This window comes from Giraffa tippelskirchi, chromosome 1 (genome assembly GCF_054371585.1).
Source record: "Giraffa tippelskirchi isolate mGirTip1 chromosome 1, T2T-mGirTip1v1.2.pri, whole genome shotgun sequence".
Classification (NCBI taxonomy): Eukaryota; Metazoa; Chordata; class Mammalia; order Artiodactyla; family Giraffidae; genus Giraffa; species Giraffa tippelskirchi.
The window spans coordinates 111,387,895-111,410,413 of NC_137275.1; the positions used below are offsets into that span (position 1 = coordinate 111,387,895).

General features: G+C 37.9%; 1 pseudogene across 1 annotated transcript in view; it reads right to left on the reverse strand.

The window, feature by feature from the left end:
- Positions 1-22,519, reverse strand: part of LOC145506013 (solute carrier family 71 member 2-like) — a 125,144-nt pseudogene that overhangs the window by 10,486 nt on the left and 92,139 nt on the right. The window contains exons 4-8 of the transcript XR_014053451.1: positions 20,017-20,144; positions 17,379-17,493; positions 13,290-13,508; positions 12,269-12,383; positions 8,001-8,072 (exon numbers count right to left, since the gene is read on the reverse strand). The product of XR_014053451.1 is annotated as a solute carrier family 71 member 2-like (transcript). The remainder of the gene's footprint in view (positions 1-8,000; positions 8,073-12,268; positions 12,384-13,289; positions 13,509-17,378; positions 17,494-20,016; positions 20,145-22,519) is intronic.

Sequence of the window (22,519 nt, forward strand, 5' to 3'; positions counted from 1 at the left end):
ATATCTAAAGAGGCCTTCGATCACCAGCTACCAGAGGCTCGAAAAAAGACTGTGATAGGGCCATAACTCCTGTGGCTGAGGCAGTCCATGTCCTTGCACATTTGGCGCTGCCAAGGTCCGCGGGACCTAAGCAGATGAGCCACCTTCACGCTCAACCCTTAACAGGCAGAGCTGCCACAGGAAAAAAAAAGTCTTGCATCTATGAACAGGGGATTGCTTTGGTTGTATCCAACTCTTTTTGACCCTGTGGACTGTGGCCTGCCAGGCTTCTCTGTCAGGGGGGTTCTCCAAGTGAGAATACTGGAGTGTATTGGCCTATACTGGTTGTCATACCCTTCTAGAGCACTATATTCCTGCTGCCCTACACACCAGCTCCCCAAGTACTTGGGAATGTCAGAACCCCTAAGACCCAAGCAGCTGTAACACCTCCACACCTGGCCCTCACAGGGGCAAACCCAAGTCCTCCAGGGCAGCTTCAGGAGCAAACCCCAGTGGAAGACCCACATGCAGCGGTGGAAATAAAACCACAATTGAAACCCAGGGGGAAGTGTGGCTAAGGCAGAAGACCTAAAACCTTCCCACCAGCTGCATAAGCTGCAGACTAAATCCACATGATCAACTAGGCAGATTCTGTGCCTATGGAATATAAAAAAGGTCACTGAGAGCTCCCACAAAAGAAAACGCACTAGTTCTGACAGCTGTGAACATTTGAGCAAGAACACACAGAAGTAGGACCAAATGAGAGTCTGAGCTGCCCCACAGCAGGTTCAGAGACCAGAGCAATGTTGAGGGCATCTTGGAGAGGTGAGGTGAACTGTGACTCCCAGTGAGGGAGAGGACGCTGACAGCAGATATTCAATGAAGACATTTATTATTCCTATACTTTGATTAGCTCTGTAGTTTCTTTTGGATTCCCCCACCCCCTTTTTTTTCCTCCCTCTATTGTAGTTGTGAATTTTATTAGCACTATGAAATCTAATTAAGCTTTTGAAATTTTCCAATCACACTTAATCACACTTTTTTATTGCTGTTATAAACCTCTGGGTCTACATTGGCCTTTTGCAGTTTTGTGGTGTTTTCTTTTTCTTCTTTTTTTCTGCTTTTTGTAATTAAAAAAAAATTTTTAAACCTATTATCTTTTCTACATTTATTCCTTTGTTTGCCTTTCCTACTGTTCTTTTCCCCTTGAACTTAATCTTTAATATATATATAAATCTTTTTTATCTACCTCTGTTTAAATTTGCATTTCTGTTCTTTACCTCACCATATTTGTTAGTTTTGTTCTCATTTCTTTATTCCCCAGGTGGTACCTTGCTTTAGTTTTGTTGTCCAGTTTGTGCTTTAGTTAGTTTTGTTCTTAACTGGTAGATATCATTTTTGGTTTCCTTTGTTCATCAGGTCAATCTATTATACTTTATTTCTACTAGCATGTTTTTGATTTTGCTTATGCGTGTATATGTATATGTGTATATTCCATTATGTTAATTAATCTTTCCTTGATTTTGTAACTGGCATTTGTGTGGGGTTCATCTTTGGTTTATCATTTTTGGTATTTGTTCTAATACCATTTAGCACCATAAAAAAAACACCTATGGAATCTCTGTTCCTGGCCAGAGATCAAGCCCTGCACCTTTGAAGTGGGAGCACTGACTCCAAGACCCTAGACTACCAGAGAACTCCTAACCCTAGGGAGCATCAAATAGTGAGAACTCCCAGAAAGGAAACCACTTGAATACAAGGACCAGCATCACCCAACCACCAGTAGCATTCTGTGCAGGACGCCTGATCCAAACAACAAACAATACAAACCCAATCATCAGCAGACAGGATTACCACCTCACTCAGCCTTGCCCATCAGAAAAAAAAAAAAAAAAAAACAGTGCAAATTTCACCCTATACTAAGCTTAAACAAACCACTGGACGAACCTTAGGATGGCAGAAACCAAACCAAAGAAAGAATTCAACCTTGAAGCCTGGGCAAAGGAGACCTCAAACACAGTAAGTTAAAAAAAACAAAATGAAAAGGCAGAGAAATACTGCACAAATGAAGGAACCAACTAGAAACACAGAAGTCCAAATAAATGAAGAGGAAATAGGCAATCTACCTGAAAAAGAATTCAGAATAATGCTAGTAAAGATGATCAAAACCCTTGAAAACAGAATGGAGAAAATGCAAGAATCAATTAACAAAGACCCAGAAGAATTAAAGAATAAACATACAAACTACACAATTACTGAAATTAAAAACACTTTAGAAGGAATCAATAGCAGAACGTCTGAAGAAGAAGGATGGATCAGTGAGCTGTAAGAGAAAATGGTGGAAATAACTTCTGAAGAGCAGAATAAAGTAAAAAGAATGAAAAGAACTGAGGATAGTCGCAGGAATTTCTGGGACAATATCAAATGCACCAATATTCAAATTATAGGAGTCCTAGAAGAAGAGAAAAATAAATAAATGGGATGAGAAAATTTTTGAAGAGACTACAGTGGAAAATTTCCCCTACATGGAAAAGGAAATAGTCAATCCAATTCAAGAGGTGCAAAGAGTTCTATACAGGATAAACAAAGGAGAAACACACATAGACACATACTAATCAAACTAAAAATGATTAAACACAAGGAAAGAATATTAAAAGCAGCAAGGGAGAAGCAACAAGTAACAAAGAAGTAAAACCCCGTATGTTTTAACAGCTGATCTTTCAGCAGAAACTCTGCAGGCCAGAAGAGAATGGCAGGATATATTTAAAGTACTAAGAAGGAAAAATCTACAACCAAGATCACTCTATCTGGCAAGGATATCATTCAAAATTGATGGAGAAATCAAAAACTTTTCAGACAAGTAAAAGTTAAGAGAATTCAGTACCACCAAACCGGTTTTACAACATGTATTCAACATATACTTACATAGTCAGGAAATGTAAGAGAAGAAAAGGATCCACAAAAACAAACCCCAAACAATTAAGAAAATGCCAATAGGAACATATATATTAACAATTACTTTAAAAGTCAATGGATTAAATACTCCAACCAAAAGACACGGACTGGCTGAATGGATATAAAAACAAGACCCAAATATATGCTGTCTACAAGAAACCCACTTCAGACCTAAAGACATATATAGACTGAAAGTGAGAGGATGGAAAAATATATTCCATGCAAATGTAAAAAAAAGAAAGCTGGAGTAGCAATCCTTGTATAAGACAAAGCAGTCCTTAAAGAATATTACAAGAGATAAGAAAAAACACTACAGATAGATTAAGGGATCAATCTAAGAGGAAGACATAACAATTGTAAATATCTATGCACCCAACATAGGAATACCTCAATACATAAGACAAACACAAACAGACAAAAAAGGAGAAACTGACAGTAACACAATAAAGTAGGAGACTTTAACACTCCACTTACACCAATGGACAGATCATCAAAACAGAAAATTAATAAGGAAACACAAGTCTTAAATGATACATTAGACGAGATGGACCTCATTGATATCTTCGGGACCTTCCATCCAAATGCAGAAGAATACACCTTCTTCTCAAGTGCACACAAAACATTCTCCAGGATAGACCACATCTTGGGTCACAAATCAAACCTCAGTATATTTAAGAAAACTGAAAGCATATCAAGTTGTCTTCTCTGACCACAATGCTATGAGACTAGATTTCAATTACATGAAAAATACTGTAAAAAACACAAACACATGGAGATTAAACAATACATTTCTAAATAAGCAACAGGTTACTAAAGAAATCAAAAGGGAAATCAAAACATTCATAGAAACAAACGACAATGAAAACATGACAACTCTAAACCATGGGATGCAGCAAAAGCAGTTCTAAGAGCAAAGTTTATAGCCATACAATCCTACCTCAAGAAACAAAAACATCGTATAGACAACCTAACGTTACACCTAATACAACCGAACATGAACAAACAAACAAAAAAATCACCCAAAAATAGCAGAAGGAAAGAAATAATAAAGATCAGAGCAGAAGTAAATGAAAAAGAAATGAAAGAAACAACAGTAATGATTAATAAAACTTAAAGCTGGTTCTTTGAGAAGATAAACAAAGTTGACAAACCTTTAGCCAGACTCATCGAGAACAGAAGAGAGAAGAATCAAATCAACAAAATTAGAAGTGAAAAAGGAGAGGTTACAACAGACAATGCAGAAATACAAAGGACTGTAAGAGACTATTATGAACAAATATATGGCAATAAAATGGATAACCTGGAAGAAATGGACAGATTCTTTGAAAAGTTCAATCTTCCAAGAATGAACCAGAAAGAAATTATGAACAACCCAATTACAAGCACTGAAATCAAAACTGTGATCAAAAATCTCCCAAAAAACAGAAGCCCAGGACCAGATGGCCTCACAGGTGAATTCCAGCAAATGTTAGAGAAGAGCTAATGCCTATCCTTCTAAAACTCTTTCAAAAAATTCCAGAAGAAGGAACACTTCCAAACTCATTCTTCGAGGCCACCATCACCCTGATACCAAAACCAGACAAAGACAACACACACAAAAAAAAACTACAGACCAATATCACTGATGAACATAGATGCAAAACTCCTGAAAAAAACTCTACCAAAGAGAATTCAAGAACACGTTAAAAAGCTCATGCACCATGATCAAGTTGGGTTTATTCCAGGGATGCAAGGATTCTTCAATATATGCAAATCAATCAATGTGATACACCATATTAACAAATTGAAAGATAAAAACCATATGATCATCTCAATAGATGTAGAAAAAGTCTTTGACAAAATTCAGCACTCATTTACGATTAAAACTCTTCTAAAAATGAGTACAGAAGGAACCTATCTCTACAATGAATGATTCTCAATGGTGAAAAACTGAAAGCATTCCCCGTAATATCAGGAACAAGAAAAGTGTGTCCACTCTCACCACTATTATTCATATTTTTTAAGCCTTAGGTACAGCAATCAGAGAAGAAAAAGGAATCAAAGAAATCCAGGTTGGAAAAGAAGAAGTAAAGCTCCCACTATTTGCAGATGACATCATAGTATACATAGGAAACCCTAAAGACACTATCAGAAAATTACTATAGCTAAATAGTGCATTTAGCAAAGTTGCAGGAAACAAAATCAATACAATAAAATCGCTTGTATTTGTATATACTAACAATGAAAAATCAGCAAGAGAAATAAAGGGATCATTCCCATTCACCATTGTAACAAAATGAATAAAATATCTAGGAATAAACCTACCTAAGGAGACAAAAGAACTGTACACAGAAAAATATAAGACACTGATGAAAGAAATCAAAGATGACATAAACAGATGGAGAGATATTCTATGTTCCTGGATAAGCCAAATCAATATTGTAAAAATGACTATACTACCAAATGCAATCTACAGATTCAATGTAATCTCTATCCAATTACCAATGGTATTTTTCACAGAACTAGAACAAAAAATTTCACAATTCATATGGAAACACAAAAGACCCTGAATAGCTAAAGCAGTCTTGAGAAAGAAAAATGGAGCTGGAGGAATCCACATTCCTGACTTCAGATTATACTACAAAGCCACAGTCATCAAGACAGTAGGGTACTGGCACCAAAACAGAAAGATAGACCAATGGAACAAGATAGAAAGCCCAGAAATAATTCCATGCACCTGTGGGTACTTTATTTTTGACAAAGGAGGCAAGAATATACAATGAGGCAAAGACAGCCTCTTCAATAAGTGGTGCTGGAAAAACTGGACAGCTACATGTAAAAGAATGAAATTAGAATCCTAATGGCATCTGGTCCCATCACTTCATGGCAAATAGATGGGGAAACAGTGGAAACAGTGGCTGACTTTATTTTTTTGGGCTCCAAAATCACTGCAGATGGTGATTGCAGCCATGAAAGACTCTTGGAAGGAAAGTTATGACCAACCTAGACATCATCTTAAAAAGCAGAGACATTACTTTGTCAACAAAGGTCTATCTAGTCAAGGCTATGGTTTTTCCAGTAGCCATGTATGGATGTGAGAGTTGGACTATAAAGAAAGCTGAGCGCAGAAGAATTGATGCTTTTGAACTGTGGTGTTGGAGAAGAGTCTTGAGAGTCCCTTGGACTGCAAGGAGATCCAACCAGTCCATCCTAAAGGAGATCAGGCCTGGGTGTTCATTGGAAGGACTGATGTTGAAACTGAAATTCCAATACTTTGGCTACCTGATACGAAGAGAGGACTCATTTGAAAAGACCCTGATGCTGGGAAAGATTGAGGCCAGGAGGAGAAGGGGACGACAGAGGATGAGATGGTTGGATGGCATCACCAACTCAATGGACATGGGCTTGGGTAGACTCCAGGAGTTGGTGATGGACAGGGAGGCCTGGCGTGCTGCGGTTCATGGGGTCGCAAAGAGTCGGACACGACTGAGCGACTGAACTGAACTAACACCATACACAAAGATAAAATCTAAATGGATTAAACACCTAAATGTAACACCAGAAACTATAAAACTCTTAGAGGAAAACATAGGCAGAACACTTGAGAACATAATCAAAGCAAGATCCTCTATGGCCCACCTCCTAGAGTAATGGAAATAAAAACAAAAGTCAACAAGTGGGACCTGACTATCTTAAAAGCTTTTGTACAGGAAAGGAAACTATATGAAAGGTGAAAAGACAAACTTCAGAATGTGAGAAAATAATAGCAAGTGAAACAACTGACAAAGGATTAATTTCCAAAATATACAAGCAGCTCATACAACTAAATACCAGAAAAACAAACAACCCAATCAAAACGTGGGGAAAATACCTAAACAGACATTTCTCCAAAGACAAACACCAATCATCAACAAACACATTAAAAGATTCTCAGTATCTATCACTCATTGTTAGAGAAATGCAAATCAAAACTACAATGAGATATCACCTCACACAGGTCAGAATGGCCATCATCAAAAAGTCTAACAATAAATGCTGGAGAGGGTGTGGAGAAAAGGGAACCCTCTTGCACTGCTGATGTTAATGTAAAGAGACATATCCACAATGGAAGACGGTAGGAGTAAAAAACTAGGAATAAAACCACCATATGACTCAGCAATCCCACTCTTGGGCATATACCTTGAGGAAACCAAAACTGAAAAAAAAAACCCATGTACTCCAATGTTCACTGCAGCACTATTTACAACAGCTAGAACATGGAAACAACCTAGACGTTCATCAACAAAGGAATGGATAAAGAAGTTATGATGCATATACATAATGAAATATTATCCAGCCATAAAAAAGCAATGTATTTGAGTCAGTTCTAATGAGATGGATGAACCTAGAGCCTATTATACAGAGTGAGGTAAGTCAGAATGAGAAAGATAAATATTGTACACTAACGCACATATATAGAATATATAAAGATGGTACCAAAGAATTTATTTAGAGGGCAGAGAAGAAGAAACAGACATAGAGAATAGACTTATGGACATAGGGAGAGGGCTGTAGAGGGTGAGATGTAGGGAGACAGTAACATGGAAACTTACATTACCATATGTAACATAGATAGCCAATGGGAATTTGCTGTATGCCTCAGGGAAATCAAACAGGGTCTCTGCATCAACTAGAGGGGTGGGATGGGGAGGGAGATGGGAGTGAGGTTTAAGAGGGAAGGAACATATGTATACCTGTGGCTGATTCATGTTGATGTTTGACAGAATACAATAAAATTCTGTAAAGCAATTATCCTTTAATTAAAAATTAATTTTTAAATATTTACATTAAATTCCTAAGTCACAACCGCCAGATTTTATTAAAAAGAGAAAAATTCTATGATCTGTATCCACATGTGGGTATGACATTGTTCATAGCTATATAACATGCTACCATGGCAGGGAAGGAGCAGTACTGATATAGGGGTGCAAGAGATCTTCATGAATATTTCCTTGCAGCTTCCTGTGAATCTGTAGTTATTTCAGATTAAAAATGTTAAAAAAAAAAAAAACCAAAAAAGTGGGGTGGATGGGTAAAATAATACTCACCTGAGCCACAACAGACAGAATTCCTACCATAGCTATGAAAGCTGCAATTTTAACAGATCCAAATCCTATGACCTGTGAAAATGAACACATTTTGCAATATAGACATTATATAAATAATAAGAAATGTTATGTTCCATTAAAGCTATAGAATAAAATCGTTGATGAAAGTTCATGAAACCTTGACATTGGAAATTTAGGCAGTGCTGAAAGTTAAACCTATTTAACCAATTAATATAGCTAAATCTGTCATAAGGAATCACTGTAAGCAGGCACAACTGAATATAACTAAGATTAACTACTAGCATAATATTTTCTATTACAGGTCTCCCTACTGTTTTCATATGCTTTCCCCCCTACAATCCACCAAGAGCTATGTAACATTATCCACTACTAGGAAAAAAAATGAAGAAAAGAAAAATTTGCTTTTTGATGCTGTCAACATAGAATATGTTCACTTGGAAAGTTAAGTGGCTCTCAACTTTGGCTGCACAATAAAATCACGTGGGCAACAGAGAAAGGGAGAGGGGAGAAAAGAGATGCTGGAACTCACTTGATATCAATTAAATCAGATTCTCTGGGCCCAGACACAGGTATGTTTTAAAAAGCTCCCATGGTTATTCCAATGAGCAGCCAAAGTTAGCTAGCAATGATTTCTAAGCCTCTTAATTTTAACAGCACCTATGAAATGCCTGAAACTTTTAAGTTTTAAACATCAAGTTTTTAAAGTTAGTTTGCCATCTATTGAAACTTTATAAAATCCAGAAAAAAACTTTAAAAATGATTGTAAATAATCTTCACACTTCATAAATGATTACCTTGCTTCAAATCACACAATTAGCTAATGAAAGAGAGCTAGAACTTCTGGTTCCCAAACCAGTGTTGCTGACATTAACACTATTCTTTTCCTCTCCAATCGAATGCAATTTAAAAAATTGGAATCTATGGTGGTGGTGGTTTAGTTGCTAAGTCATGTTGACTTTGGCAACCCCATGGACTGTAGCCCACCAGGCTCCTCTGTCCATGGGACTTCCCAGGCAAGAATACCGGAGTGGGTTGCCATTTCCTTCTCTAGGGGATCTTCCCAACTCAGGATAGAACCCACATCTCCTACACTGCAGACAGAGTCCTTACTGTTGAGCCACCAGAGAAGCCCATATATATATTTTTTAATTGAAGTACAGTTGATTTACAATGTTGTGCTAACTTGTGCTATATAGCAAAGTGACTCAGTTATACATACTATACATTCGTTCTTATATTCTTTTCCCAGGACACTGAATATACAGTGTGCTATATACACTGTGCTATACAGTAGGACTTTGTTATCCATTCATTCTATATGTAATAGTTTGTATCTAACCCCAAAAACCTAGCCCATCCCCCCTCACTCCCCCAATAAATATATTTCTAAAGCAGCTTTATTGAGGTAGAATTAAAAATACCATACAATCCACTCATTACAAGTGCACAATTCAATTCAATGGTTTTAGTATTGATACGGGTTTCCCTGGTGGCTCATATGGTAAAGAATCTGCCTGCAATGTGGGAGACCTGGGTTGGATCCCTGGGTTGGGAAGAACCCCTGGAGGAGTGCACGGCAACCCACTCCAGTATTCTTACCTGCAGAATCCCCATGGACAGAGGAGCTTGGTGGGCTACAGTCCACGGGGTACCAAAGAGTCGGACATAACTAAGCAACTAAGCACAGTACAGTATTGATACAGAGTTGGGCAATTATTACCATGATCAATTTTAGAAGATCTCATCACTCTTCAAAGAAACATGGTACCCCATTAGGAGTCCCATTCCCACAACCTACCCCACCACCTAGTCAGTCATCTACCTCCTGTCTCTCTGTATTTATTTATTCAGAGCATTTCATACAAATGGAATCATACTATACATGGTTCTGGCTTCTTTCACTCAGCATGTTTTCAAAGTTCACCCATGTTGTAGCATGTATCAGTGCTTCATTGCTTTTTGCTTAAAAAAATATCTGTACATTGCATTGTACAGATGTATTATGTTTGTTGATCCATTTCATCAGTTTATAGGCAGATAGGCTGTTTCTACTTTGCTTCTACTTTTTGGCTATATGAATAATAATTTGTGTTAAGAGTTTTTGTACAGATATGTGTTTTCAATTCTCTTGGCTATATACCTAGAAATAGTTTTGCTGGGAACCCTATGTTGGACACTTTGAGGAACCACCAGGCTCTTTTCCACAGTAGCTACCCCATTTTATATTCCCACCAGCATGTATGAGGGTTGCCATTTCTCCATATCCTAGGATGTTATTGTTGTTGTTTTATTACAGCTTTCCCAGAGGGTGTGTTTGATTTCCTTGATGGGTAATGATGTTAGCCATCTTCTCATGTGCTTATTGGCCATTTGTATATTTTCCTTGAAAAAATATGTATTCAAAATCTTTTGCCTACTTTTTTAGTTGAGTTATATGTCTTTTTATTGTTGAATAAAGTTTTAAATATATACTGGATATAAGTTCCTTATCAAATAGATGATTCATAAGTAAACACAATTTAAACTAAAAATATATGTGTGTGTTAATTATATGTGAGCTCTAAAAAGTGAGCATAAATACAGAATAACAGAATTATTCTGATTTGTTGTAACTGTTGTTGTTGATGGTGATATCTATAGGAAAAGTGGATAGAAAAGAAAATATTCCCTGTTGTTAACTATACAAGTAAAGAAAGGAGACTTTTTTTACTTTCTTCCTCTGGCTTTCCCATTTTTCCTACATTATTTTCCACATTAAATGTACATTTAATGATGCATATGTAATTTTCTACATTTAACACCTGGGCTTCCCAAGGGGCGCTAGTAGTAAAGAATCCACCGGCTAGTATGGGAGATGCAAGAGACATGGGTTTGACCCTTGGGTCAGGAAGATTCCCTGGAGTTAGGAAAAACCCCACTCCAGTATTCTTGCCTGGAAAATTCCACGGGCAGAGAGCCTGGCAGGTTACAGTCCATGGGGCCACAAAGAGTTGGACACAACTGACTGACTGAGCATGTGTGCACACACACACGTTAAACACAATATCTCACTACTTTTCCCTCTAAATCTCCAGCATCCTCCAACCATAAATGAGTAAAACAAAAAAAGAACTGCTTGAAAAAATGGCTTTACTTAAATGTGCTACCATATAAAATATTATAGTCTCACACTCTCAGGAAAACTATATGTGGCAAACTTAACAAATTTTATTTGAAATATCTCTAAAAAGAGAGGAATTTACATTGGGGGAGGCTTGATCTGACAAAGTGGAGTAAACCATTAGGAGAAAGACTTCCAGTGAAATCAGTGAAAGACCAAGGCAGGATTGCAATGAAAGGCAGTTCAGATCTCAGCAATCCCAGAGACCTGAAACAGCAGTAGCAAAAGCAAACTTTTTTTTACTGCCTTAAGTCAATTGCCTTTTGGGGGGAAATGTGAAGCATAAACTTTTAAAGGGAGAAAAATCAGAAGACAGAAAAGATTACTTTGGTCATTATTTGTGACCTACCTTGAAGTCTACAGTGGTGCTTTTTTCTTTTTGTTTTTAGTGGGGAATGTGCGTGTCAGGGGCAGGAGGGGGTGGTTTGCAACATGTGGGATTTTACTTCCCCAACCAGGGACCGAACCTACATCATCTGCATTGGAAGCATGGAATGTTAACCACTGGACTGCCAGCAAAGTCCCTATAGTGGCCTAATGTAGATGGCTAAGCAAACTGGATGTGATCAGACCCAGGGGTTAACAGTACTTCTGAAATAAATTTTACCTCTCTGCAATTTAATGAGTATTATTAAAGATTTAATAAATTCTGTTTCTCCTAATTCTTTGTGTAATTCTCATAATTCTCAAGGAAATTTTTCCCACAGTAAATATTTTATTTTAAAAAATTATTGCACTAGAGGTCTTCTGACTACTAATTATATGTCAGCACCTACATTTACAACTAGAAGTAAGTTAACGCATTTTTCCCTCTTACAGCGCTGTGTGCTTAGCCGCTCAGTCATGTCCGACTCTTTGCACTCCATGGACTGTAGCCCACCAGGCTCCTCTGTCCATGGGGATTCTCTAGGCACGAAATACTGGAGTGGGTTTCCATGCTCTCCTCAGGGGATCTTCCCAACCCAGGACCTGAACGGAGGTCTTCTGCATAGCAGGCAGATTCTTACCAGCTGAGGTACCTGGGATTTTTCCATAAAACACTTCAAAACAGATTCCAATCTCTGATTTTCTGGCATTCCTTACTCACCTGCCTGAGATAGAGAAAAAAAACTTGAATACTGTCCAGCTTCAGGAAGGTATGAAAGAAAAACAGTGATGCAAATTAGTAAAATGGTAGAATCTTTTCCAACTTTCTTCAATGACTAGAAATAAGCAGAAACAGCAACATGAAAAGCAAATAGATACTGATGTCACTGATATTCTGGGATATCAGCTTCACTGTTTTTTGATTTCTTAAGGTGGTAACAAAAGACGAATGGATTAAAAAAGGAAGTGAGCCTTAACATTAAATCTATTACCACCTCTCTAAGGACGTTACAAGTCCTAATTTCAGAGGTGCATATTTCAAATATTACAGTCTTTTCTCTTTTTTAAAAAAACACTTTTGCTCATCTTTGTTAACAATACTGGTTCACATGCTGAAACAGACCCTGAACATACTATGAACAGACTGAAAAATAAAAAAACAAAAACACACTGCTCCAGAACCTTTTAAGAAAATCTCATCTCTTTTCACTCATAATACAACTCCTCTAAAGCCACAAACATTACAGGGTTTTCACTGCACATAAATTTATTATTTAAAATGTTAATAATAAATTTGCCCACACAATTGGCAGAAAAATAAATGTGCTCCAGGCATGGGGTCAGTGACAAGATTCTCTGACTAGTAACAACTTTTTCAATATTATACTTTTGTCCAAAATCCTTACACCCTTTTCTGCACAGGATGTTAGAGCCCTACTAAACGTGCATCTCTTGTCTCTTATGGTAACTACATACTTAAGACATTTCTTACCTCTTATGGTAACTACATACTTCAGTTCAGTCACTCAGTCATGCCCGACTCTCAAGAATTATCAATTTTATATATTCTTTGGTGTACAGTTCAGCTCTGTCCCTTATTTGCAATGAAATTTTTTCTATTTTTACTAGAGAAAAAAATAAACCAGCAACTGCTAGGATGCTTGAATCTGCAGAAATGCACTTTTATTTGCATGGTTTAGAAAGATATTCAGGAAAGTAAGTGTTTTCATGTTTTTATTTACCGCAAAAGGGTCTGCTTGTTTCCAAGAAATCTGGGCTCCCCAGGAAAGAGGTCTCATTTTCTCTGGCAAAGATTCCGGAACAGCCAATAAGATGAAGCAGATGTCTAGAAGAGCTACCACTGTGGCTACTAGCACAACAAGGCTGTCTCCATAACTTGCAGAAAGGTATGCACCAATGGCTGGGCTGCTGACCAGGCTGGCTGCAAACGTGGCTGAGACCTATGGAGAAAGGACACTCTCACCCAGGGTTGCATCCAGAGCAGGTGCACACTCACATTCCTGTTTCTAACCAGGGGCCCACAGGTGCATATCTAAAACCATCCTTCTCTAACTTTAAAAAGACAAAAGGATTGTATTGCCCACAACTTTTAAGAATGAAAAGTAATTTTCTTTTAAGAATTTGCTCACAAGTTATTAACTAATTTGAATAACTTTCTAATTCTTGTAGCTTTCTAAGAGTTACTCTAGAAAGCTACAGGAATAAAAAAAATACGATTTATTTAGAAATAAAAACTGTAAAACCTTCCCCACAAATAATCCATACATACTTTAATCTTCTGTAATTAGGGAACAGGGATATAGAGAGAAAGGAACAAAACAAGTTTTTGCAGGGTTGATAACAAAATCTACAAATTACTCAGAAACTAGGCTTGATTTCATCTTCCAAAACTGTGCAGGGTTTCACCATTTCATTAGCACTAACTGGAGGTGGAAATCCCTGGCAGTCTTAGAAAAAGGTATATAACAACAACAAAAATCCAAAAACATTTGTTGAGGGAGACCTCAAATGCTTTTTCATTAGAGGAATCCCTGGGCTAGGAGTTTCTGTCATGCTGTCACCCACAACGTCCTAATACCAAAGACCACTGAGTTAACTGATCACACTTACAACTTGAATCTGTGTGAAGCTTCTTCACATTGCTTCCCTATAAGCGTGTAGAAGGCTCTCTTTATTTTGAAATGTAGTCTGAATGTTCAGAAACTTAAGTGGACAGCCTCCAAATTATAACCAGACTGAGTGTGAAAAGCACATTTATAAGCCGGTCATGTAAACTTCCAATGGATTTTAATAGGAACTACAGAAATCATTCACTATGACTAAAATTATAACTCCTGGGTAACCAATGATATTCTTCCTTCACCCATAATCCCAAAGTGACTGTAAAAATACAATGTATTGGAAATTAGTATTATACCAAAATTATAAAAGCCTAAAGTTAAAAAATTTCTGGGGGAAAAAAAGGAAGTACATAGAATTCCAATTTGAGGAATAGGAATTCCCTGGATCAATAATTATTGAGTATTTATATGTGCTAGAAAAATAGGAAAACAGAGGTCCTGCCCTTAATTACATAGCATTCCAAGTGTAAAGAACTAAAGATCACGGAGCATACAAATATCTCATTATTTGTCAAAAAGACATTTTTAATTCTGTCATCATAATTCTATTCTGTATCTGTAAGGTAGCTTGCAAGCTTTTTTTCCTTTTCTTTTTTCAGGTTTGTCATCTCAACATCTAACACATAGAGTTAAACGTAAAGGTTAGTCATTGGCCAAACCCTGAGTCCTATGACCCAGTCTGGGCAGCCTTATGGCCTGGAGGGCATACTTCAGCAGGGCGCTCCTCTAACTAACTTCTCTCAACATACCTATGAACAGTCATTATTATAACTGGCATTTTACAGATGAAGAACTGAGCTAGAAATAGGGAAACTAAGTCATGATCACTTTGGTTCCATAACTCTCTCTGAAATCCTTCCTTAAATACTACTGCTTAGCACAACAGCTTTGTGAGGGATTTTTCTGATGAAGCCAAAAGAACAAAAATCGATTAAAACTGAAGAGGAATGAGTGTTTCCTGCAATGTTGAGAAAAGCTTCCCAAGTGTGATAAATGAGGCTCCTGCACCCCTCAACTCCGCTGAACAACCTCACAAGCCCACCTTGAACATCCTGCCTTCTTTGAAGCATTCCTATCTGTTTCTCCCTCTGTCCTCCTCCACAGCACTCAGGAGATGCCCCTGTTTCAGGACATGACATGAGAAACATTCAGGGGAGGAGGAAAGAAGGAAAGAAGAAGAAAGTAGTAGCTAGAGGGCAAGTGGCTTGGAGAAGTTTCTAAACTTCTGACGTCTAAACTCAATAAACCAAAAATGACTGTAGTGTTTTGTGGAACAACAGTTACCTGGCATATATGTCCATCACTGATCCATACAATTATTCACTCAGTCAACACCGAATGACTGCTACTGTCTTCCAGGAAGTGGAATTAACAGAAAGAATAAGACTCAGGAGAGAAGTAACCTGAGTGTTTGGCATTCAGTCCCTCTCCAATCATTCAACAATCCAGCCAGGTTATCTTTCTTCTTCCATCTTCTTACTATAACATTTCAAACATAGGAGAGTTGCAAGAAGAACAAAATGTACACTAAAGGGGAGCAAAATAAGCTACCCCAAAATGTGCCACTTTGGCATGTGGACTGTTTCAAGCAGAAGGCAATCATGACCGAGGAGACTCAGGCAAAGCTTTTTACCTTTCCCATAAGAGCCTACTGCAGTCCATAGGGTCTAAGAGTCAGACATGACTGAGTAACTGAACTTAACTGACAACACCTAAAAGAACTTAGATAGGAGGCCTATACCAAGAAATACTGGTAACTACTAAAGATAACTTTTTACATTAGATACTAAAGATAAGTTTTTATATTATAAAGATAATACTCTGATAAAGATACTAAATACTAAAGATAATTTTTTATATTAGAAAGACTTACCTACATGTAATTTGATTTGCTCTCCTCATCTTCCTGTGAATTATCTTCCTTCCCTTTGAAGTCCCAGACCCCTACAGTCTTTCTCCTCAGCTCAGGATGGTATATAAGCCTCAACCGCTGACGGTCCTCGAGTCTCTCACATCTTTGTGAGACTCCCACACATATGAAATTAAATTTGTTTTTCTCTTATTAATCTGTCTTTGGTTTTAGTTGCTAAGTCGTGTCTGACTCTTGCAACCCCATGGACTGTAGCCCACCAGGATCCTCAGGATTCCCCAGGTAATAATACTGGAGTGGGTTGCCATTTTCTTCTCTAGGTTCTCCCTAACTTTTTGTCAATTTAATTATTTTGCTCACTCTTCCCTTGTGGCTCAGCTGGTAAAGAATTTGCCTGCAATGCGGGAGAACTGGGTTTGATCCCTGGGTTGGGAAGATCCCCTGGAGAAGGGAAAGGTTACCCCACTCCAGTATTCTGGCCTGGAGAAGTCAATGGACTGTATAGTCCAAGGGGTCGCAAAGAGTTAGACACAACTGAGCGACTTTCACTCCGTTAACTCAAAGAACCTAAAAGGGAAGAAGGGAAAACTTTCCCTGTTCATACCTGCATACCCTAAGAGGTTCACACATTGAACACATGCCCATAAATGCTCACCTGTCATTTTTCCCCCTTGAACCACTTAAGTATTTCTCAGAGGTGTGACACTCTGACCTAAATGGCTGCCATCATTTATAGGTCTTTCTTCTCCTACATAATCACAATGCCAATATCTTGGCATTAGAAAATTAGAAGCGACTTTCTAATTTCAATTATCCCAAAAAGGTCTCCTATAACTTTTGTTATTAACTCAACAATTACTTCCTGAATGAATGTAGTCCTTTTTCTGTAGTACTACATTCCAAAGAAGCGTCTGAGTCATACAACCTGCAATACAGTGACAATGAATTAACATAACTGAGGTTCTATCACCTCTCCAATTCTAATTAGGTGCACAGAGATCTATGATTGTAGCAACTGTTTACTGTTTATGGTTCCTCAAGAGATCAGCTAACAAGAAACAAATCAAACCAAATTTTAAAAAACTTTGCAAGTGACAACTCACATATCCTGCCGATCTTCCAACACTAAAACCAAAGGATAAATCAGTAGCATCCCTATCTTGATATTTTTAGTTTCTCACAAGTCTCCTTTTTTATTTCAACTGTTTTGGATTTTCTTTACATAATTAACACTATTTTAATAAAAGCTCACTTTCTAATAAATTTTTAGTAGAATGTTTATTATTTCTCTGGTTAAAAAACATAATCTAGTATCTTACCCATCCATAAGCAGTACTTCGCTCATGTTCCTGAGTGACATCAGCTACATAGGCAAATATCACAGAGAACGTGACTGAGAAGACTCCAGATATGGAAATCATTGCAAAATACCACCTATAAAAAGATTATTTTAAGCATTCATGAGAGAAGTAGTGTATATACACTTTTATAATCAAAACCAAAGATACCATGTAAAAGGTTATAAACCAAAAAATAAATTGTAAAAATACATGTATATTTAAAGATATAAAGGACAACTAATAAAATTATAATCAAGATGGAGGGGAGCAGAAACATACCAATATTGTCATTGCTCAAGGGGTGTCAGTACATGCAGTTTAAAATGGAAAAGTAGGAGTATGCAGTAAAGTTAGTTTTAATGGTAGCCAGAACAGAAATGAATACTTTCTAAATTTCTGAGTTTTAGCTGAGAAAAATACATATACACAAAAGCAGGAAGCATTTTAAAAATTAATACAAGACAAAAAATTTATACCATATAAATAGATGCCTAACAAAAATCTAGTTAAAATATTAGCCAACAGAATCTCATAGAACAAAAAGTCGTGTTTTAATTCTAGGATATAATGATGTTTCAATATTAGAAATCTATTAATATAATTAATCATGGTAATAGATTTAAGGAGAAAATTCAAATCATCTCCACTGATACTGCTGCTGCGTCGCTTCAGTCGTGTCCGACTCTGTGCGACCCCATAGACGGAAGCCCACCAGGCTCCGCTATCCCTGGGATTCTCCAGGCAAGAACACTGGAGTGGGTTGCCATTTCCTTCTCCAATGCATAAAAGTGAAAGTGAAGTCGCTCAGTCGTGTCTGACTCTTCGCGACCCCACGGACTGCAGCCTACCAGGCTCTTCTGTCCATGGGATTTTCCAGGCAAGAGTACTGGAGTGGGGTGCCATTGCCACTGATACTAATGGCATCAAAACTCGATATTCCCTTGATTTTAAAAAAGAAAATCTCTAAACAATATAGGAACAAGTATTTTTCAACCCAAAAGCTAGTTTGATACTCAAGGATGAAACATAAAATTTCCTTCATATACATGAGGAAGATAGGTCCATAATCATCACTTTTATTTAACAATAATAAAAGAGTTTTATTTTATGTGTTAGTCAATACAAGCAACAGAAGCAGCAGCATGAAAACTGGAAAAGAGGTAAAATCATTTTAAGATTCTAAAGAAAAAAATTGTAAGCTATTGAGAGGACATTGAAAAAACAAAAAACCTAATGCATCAGAAAAGCATGACTTGTTTTTGAACAGAAAGATTCAATACCAAAAAGTATTTTATAAAAATTTATATGGTAGGGACCAAAATGATTCATTATAGGTACCCAACACATTTAGAACATGACAAATGCTGACATAAAATTCCTATCAGATAACCAAATAAGAGTATTCACATTGAGTATCCCCCAAATCTATCAATTGCATTTAAACCCTAAATGACTGAAATGCAAAAGACCCTTCCATTCTAAACTGTGTTATTGACATAGGAATAGCATCTCAGCAACAGGAATTCTGGCCAAAAACTAAGTCACAGCTCAGGTACAAATTTCAACACATTTTTATTAACTAAATGACCTTGGTTATTACATGCTAATTATTCTCTCCCTATTTATCATGAAAAAATAAGATCAAATTAAAATTCACATTAGGATTTAGAATAGGCTACTGGTCATAATATGGTACACACTAAAGTGACTCCTGCCTCCTTTTAAAAAATTGATTTATTTTTGTCTGCACTGGGTCTTTGTTGCTGGATGCAGGCTTTCACTAGTTGTGGTGAGTGGGGGTTACTCTCTAGTTTTGGTGGGTGGGCTTCTCATTGCAGTGGCTTGTTGCGGGGCACCAGCTCTAGGGCATGCAGGCTTCAATAGTTGTGGCACACAGGCCTACTTGCCCAGTGGCATGTGGAATCTTCCTGGCCCAGGGATCGAACTCGTGTCCCGTGCATTGGCAGACAGAATTCCAACTGGACCATCAGGAAAGTTGGATTCTTGACTTTTGATGTGAACTATGTTCATGTCAGTGCCCTAGAACAGGGGTCCTCAACCCCCAGGCAGCAGACTGTGGCCTGCTAGGAACTGGGCCACCCAGTGAGAGGTGAGCAAGAGAAGCTTCACCGGCTGTTCCCCATGGCTCCTCACTGCTTGCATTAAACCGGAAACACACACCCAACCCTCACTGTCTGGGAGAAAACTGTCTTCCGTGAAACTGGTCCCTGGTGCCAAAAAGCTTGGGGATCGCTGCATGAGCTGATAAAAACAACACATCTGCAAAGTCAAATGAGCCACAACTGAGTGAGCACAGAGACTGTCTGCCCCCTGTCAGGACCCAATCATGTAACTTACCTCATGACAAAAACAACTGCCCTTAGAGACATCTTTTATTTCTATTTCTTCACCTAAGTAACTATCTTAGACTTCATTTCATGGCCTCATTTATAAAATGGGCACAATGGCAACTGCCTACTAGTTTTCAGTATTAGCAAAGAGTTCAAATGAAAATACAGGTACAAGTGCTCTGCAAAGGCTGAAAAGTGCACTGCAGATGTATTCTCCATATGTGACCCAAAACAGACAAGTCATGATAGAGGGCCTAGTCACTCACCATGGACTGATTCTCATCAGTGGAACTGGGAAGCAGGTGAAGAAGACAGTGCCAAGAAGAAAGGGCTTCCTTCCCCACACATCAGACAGTGCGCCTATGAGTGGGGCACTCAAAAAAAAGAGAAGACCCTGGAGAAGAACAGAAGCAAGGGTCAAATTTATAATGTGATCCCCCAATTACTTATAATTTTCATTTTCTAAATGAATTTCTAAATGCTCTAATTCATTTTAGTGGCTCTGAAACAGAATAATTTGTAACATTAAATATAATCTGTTTTTTAAAAAAAAATTTAACAAAATTTGTAAGCATGCTATTTGAGAAGGAAGAAAAGGATAAAAGCTTGTTTTCTGGGTGAAACTGGAAAAGTGAGGTGATATGAAATATATATACTCACAGTTGGCCCTTAATGTGAACACACACCAAAGGTATGGGAAGAAGCCAGAAACTTAACTCATTTTATAAATACATACAGCATATCTATTACCTGCAAAGCTCTGAATTAAGTGGTGAAACGAAAACACTCAGATGAATACATACCTTCTGCTCTCAAAGGGCTTGTAAGCTAATAGGGATAAACAGGATGAATGTGCAGATACTAAATGTCCCTGAAAGAAGTAGATTCTATTTGTCTGATGAATTTAGGATAGAGATAATGAAAAGTTGCACAAGAGTTGAGGCTAAAGGGAAGCAAAACACCACCACACATAAGCAAAGGAAGTAAAAAAACTCACATTTGTCAATTCCTCACAATTTGCCAATCACCCTGCTGGCTGATCACTTCCATGTGAATTTCTTTTTTGATGTCAGGGCCCTTTGAGGTGCCCACAGGCCTGCCTCTCAGACTCTGTTGGTGCCACTGCCTTCCCTTTAGACACTCTGCCTATATGCATGGCCACCACAACCTACAATATGAATAGCTGTCCAATCTTTGAGTTCTGTGTCTACAGTCAAATGGACTTTCCTACTTGGACATTTAACATGAACACTGTTCCCTATAAACTTGACCAAACACCCACACTTCCCATCTTGGCTAAGAAGCTGTCCAAAGCTTCCCCATCATTCCTTCACTCCTTAAGGTGATTTTTCAGACCATTCTCTTATAATGACTTCTCTCGGTCTATCCCCTGCTGTGATGCATTTTAGCATTTCTTGCATGGATTTAAATAAAATAATCTAACTGTTTCCCTGCCTCTGGTTCTACTTCCTTTCAATCTGTCCTCCACATAACCCCAAGAGAAACCTTGATGAGCTGCAGACTTCAGTTCTTTGATCCCTTGTTTAAAACCTCAACTGTGCAGAATTGAAATTCTTCAAGTGTCTGAACTCTGCTTTTAAATACTAAAATTAAAAACGAGTGGTGGAAAACCAAGATAGATGAGATAAGAGCAGGGAGATGTTGATAAATAATGAAACTAAGTGATGAGTACATGGGTGTTTCTTATCTTATTCTCTCCTTTTGTGTATCTGAATTTTCATAATACATTAAAAAAATTCTTCAGCACAGCATACAGATAGAACCCTCCAACATCCACTACCTAGCACACATCCTATGCTTTGGCTATATGCAATACTTCTTGGTCTTCTGAACATACTACATTCCTTTGTGCAAATGGGCATTTGCAAGGCCCTTGCTGTGCTTGTAGGCATTTTCCACACTTGGACCTGGTAAACTACTAGTCATTCTCAACTCTGGGCCAGGAGTACCTCTTCCTCTATTTTCTTAGCTACTCAAATAGAATTAATCACACTGGTTTTTGAGGGGTGCAAAACAAATAACTCCTGTCCCCACCCTGGCACATATCTCTTCTATTGTAACTATAATCCTCTATTACAATTACTTGTTATTTGTCTATCTTCTTTATTAGATTAGACATTGAGATTAAGGTCAGAGGAATGGTTTCCTTTCATCTCTGTACCCTCGGTACCTACCACACAGTCTGGTAATAAAGGCTTGCAAAGAGGACTGGTAAGCTGAATAGAACTTTTATGAGGAAATCAACTCATATTTCTAAGGCTGAGAAGAGAAAGAACAGGATTCTAACCCCCTATCAGCCACTAGTAAACCCAGAGACAATGGGTCAAGAGATGGGTAAACTGAAGCAGTCAAAGCTATGGTTTTTCCAGTAGTCATGTATGGATGTGAGAGGTGGGCTATAAAGGCTGAGCACTGAAGAACTGATGCTTTTCAACTGTGGTGTTGGAGAAGGCTCTTGAGAGTCCCTTGGACTGCAAGGAGATCAAACCAATCAATCCTAAAGGAAATCAATCCTGAACATTCAATGGAGGAACCGATGCTGAAGCTGAAGCTCCAATACTTTGGCCACCTGACAGGAAAAGCTGACTCATTAGGAAAGACCCTGATGCTGGGAAAGATTGAAGGCGGGAGGAGAAGGGGACGACAGAGGACTAGACGATTGGATGACATCACTGATTCACATGAGTTTGAGCAAGCTCGGGGAGATGGTGATGGACAGGGAAGCCTGGAGTGCTGCAGTCCATGGGA